This window comes from Neomonachus schauinslandi, chromosome 6 (assembly GCF_002201575.2).
Source record: "Neomonachus schauinslandi chromosome 6, ASM220157v2, whole genome shotgun sequence".
NCBI classification, from domain to species: domain Eukaryota; kingdom Metazoa; phylum Chordata; class Mammalia; order Carnivora; family Phocidae; genus Neomonachus; species Neomonachus schauinslandi.
This window is the reverse complement of record NC_058408.1, coordinates 75,052,964-75,056,724: the sequence shown is the minus strand read 5'-3', so window position 1 is coordinate 75,056,724 and position 3,761 is coordinate 75,052,964.

Sequence of the window (3,761 nt, the reverse complement as noted above, 5' to 3'; positions counted from 1 at the left end):
ATTTCTAAGAACACAGTCAGCATTTAAGCCGTTTTGGTTGTGTTGTTCAGCACTGTGAGGGAGGGCATCCGCAGGTTTGGAAACATTCTGCGCTTAGGAAAAATAGTCTGCTTAAAATCCAAGGACCCAAGAGGTCTGTGTGAGAGCATCTGGAGGGTGAGATGGGGTGGGGCTCAGCAAGATCAGAGGCTAATGTATCCCTCTGCTACCTTCCCTGATCTACTCTCATTTAAATCAAATCAACGAGCATTTTATGAATGCCTATTCTGGGTTAAAGACTTCGCGAGTATTCTTTTTTGCTTTTTTCTTCCGGAAGCTTTAAGAAGGATCGGCTATTCACTTACTTGTTTCTTCCTTTATTCACTTCGGATAATTGCCTGCACGTCTGCTGTGTGCAGGCCTAGAGAAGGTTCTCTTTCCTTTAGGAGAGGGGAGACACAGCTGAATTTTTTTTTTTTTTTTGACAGAGAGAGACACAGCGAGAGAGAGAACACAAGCAGGGGGAGTGGGGGAGGGAACAAGCAGGCTCCCCACTGAGCAGGGAGCCCCATGCATGGCCCAATCCCAGGATCCTGGGATCACGCACGACCCGAGCTGAAGGCAGACGCTTAACGACTGAGCCACCCAGGCTCCCCACCACAGCTGAATATTCCTGGCTACATAGAAAACAAGCTTGCATTCGGCTGAACCATCTTTTCTTGGCTCAGAATTCCACCTGGTCTCTCTCAAATACTACCTATTTGCTTATTTACTTTATCATGCTCATCTGAGGAGTGTTTTGGTTGTCATTTGCTTTCCTGCGCTGTTCTTAGCAGCCTCCAGTAATGAGGACTGCTTTCAGGGCTATTTTTAAAACTACTTCTAGCACCTTTAAAAAATTTTAATACAGAGTGTATGGTCTTTAGTTCCGTAAAAGTGATATTTTCCCCTAATTGTTTGTCAGCAGAATTTTGGGCTCAGTGGTGGTTAGGAACATGATTTAGGTTTGGAACATTACCGTGTAGGTATGTGAGTTTGGGCTCCATCTCTTTTGATTTGTAGTTTCTTTATCTGTGAAATGGAAATAAAAGTATGTGGTCCATAGGACAGTAGAAAGGACTATATGAAATAGCCTATGTCTCACTGAGCCCAGAGCTCAATGAATGGTAGTCGTGATTGTGATGTTTGTTATCAATGACAGTGTTTGGCACCTAAGAAATGTATATATATATATTTTAACAAGCTGTTAAGGTAAACTCGGAGGGACTTGCCTTGCTTTGCAGACTTCTGATTTTACTTTGGTGCTGTATATTCTGCAAGTCCCTAGCTCCCACTATTTTCCCCCTTCAAAATCTCTGATGATATTCAATAGCTTATGGAATCAATACCACGTTCCTGAGGCTGGTGTCCTAGGACCCCAGCAATGGAACCAGATGTCTTGGTCTTCTCCAGACTCACGTGCATGACTCCCCTGCAAGTCTAGCAGACTGACCCCTCCACCCTGAGGCTCTTCCTCCCCAGGTTCCCCCTCTTCCCGCCTCTTCGTGTCCTTTTCATGCTAGTTCTTTCTAGCTGGCTTTCAAGCTGCCTTCAAGTCAGCTTAAATGAAGAAACCTACCTGATTCTCTCCTTGCTTCCTACTCCAGGACCTCTGCAGCTCATTCTCTGCACGTACGATTTGGAGCACTTGGCCCTTTTATTCTCTATGTCATCGTAATTTATATGAACTGAGCTTCACTGGTTCCTTGCCCTAATCTCCGGTAGTAGCTGACTTCTTCCAAATATGCCTGGGAGTCACTTGAAGTCATGAACAGGAGCTCACAAACACATCTGGTCTATTTATCCAGCTTGGGCAGTTGCATTTCTCTTATTTTGCTTCAGTCCTGCCTAGGTGGTTACTGCAGAGCCCACCCCTGCTGTTTCCTTTGCTACTTGCCCCGGGTACAGAAATGAGGTGCTCAGATTCCTGCTTCCCCTCCACCAGTCACCCCTCCCTGACCTTCCAGCTCCACCGCTGCCAGGGCCAAAGCATGGTTGGGGTGCAGAGTGGGGTGAATGCCTCCCCTTACTTTCAAGCCCGCTTGGGCCTTGAGCACCTGTGAAATTTAAGTTCATTTTCCTTGCAACTTCCCTAACTGCATCATCGTGGCCTCAGTCCAAAGTCCTGGAAGTCTGGCCAGGAGATCAGTTGACTTGGCGAACCCCGTGCTGCACTCCACATTGCCCCTGCCTGCTGACAGGTGGAGCTCAGTCCCTGACAGAACCTTCCTGGGCCTCTGCTTCTCCCATCAGAGCGTTCCGCTGGCTGACAAGATCCTGAGAGTCACTTACAAAAAAGAGGCGAAAACTCTCTACCACACCAGTTTGCCAGACTTCTCCAGACATGTCTGAACCCCACCTTTAGGTACAACTAGGGCTTCTTCTCCGATCCCCACTCGACGTTTACCCCTTATGGAGCACGGCTGGATTGCACGCTTCGCTGGAGCACCACCATTCATGTTTGCAGTGCCTAGAGCTAGTAAGTTCTCAATCAGTGTTGATTGGAGAAATACATGAATGCGCTAAAATAATACTAGCTAATCATTTTTGAGTACTAGACACTATTTCTGGTGTGTTATAGACATTATCTCGTTTCATCATCATGAAGATTCTGTAAGGAAGTAGTACCGTTAGACGTGGCGTTTTCCGTCTGGTCTCGCAGACTCACGCTCTGCCCTTCTCCACCTACTGTCTGCCCCAGGGGACTGGCCCATGAGGATTACTCCAGTAGGACTCCCTTCCCTCTGATTTTATGGGTTTGGCCATTGGGAGGCACTGGAGGAAATCAGAGTGAGAGAGGGATCACTGGCTGGCCCCTTTTTTGTGGTGTTGCCTTGACCAGGCTGGGACCCTCTCCTTCATTATCCCTGGTGATTTCTTCTCTGCTTAGATCTCACCTGTGTAAATAATCCATTTGTTAAGCCCTCCTCTAATTATGCCATGTCACCCATATCTCTCTAGGACTCTGAGTGGAAACGATATTATTGATAAGGAAACTGAGACCCACCAAGGTTAAGGGATTGCTTAAGATCACTATACTAAATTGTTGACCTGGAGATTAGTGTCTAAGCCCATGGCTTTGACCACCACCTGGCGCACACAGAAGGACTGCATGTGATGCTAGGAGGCAGCGAGGCATGGTGGATAAGCTCATGACTGTTGCAGTTGTAAAGGTTCAGACTCTAAAACCGGCCCCGTAACCTAGTTAGAGGGTCACTTGGGGCAAATTATTCTACCTCTTTAAGTCCTTACATTTGTGCAATGGGAATTTCACCTACCTTAGAATTATCATAAAGCTTAAAGTCGTGCGCTAATTTCTTTCTTCCTTTCTTTTCATCAAAGTATGACATAATGTGACATTAATTTCAGGTGTACACATAGTGATTGGACAACTCTATACATTATGCTGTGTTCCCCACAAGTGTCGCTACCCTCTGTCCCCACATAGCACCATACTATAGACTGTATTCCCTGTGCTGTACCTTTCATCCTGTGACTTATTCATTCCATAACTGGAAGCCCGTGTGTCCCACTCCCCTTAGCCCCTTTTGCCCATGCCCCACTCCCTGTGGCAACCATCAGTTTGTTTTCTGTATTTATAGGTCTGCTTCTGCTTTTTGTTAGGTTGTACATTTGTTTTTTAGATTCCACATATAAGTGAAATCATAGGATATTTGTCTTTCTCTGACTTATATCACTGAGCATAATACCCTCTAGATCCATCCATGTTGACGCGCATGGTA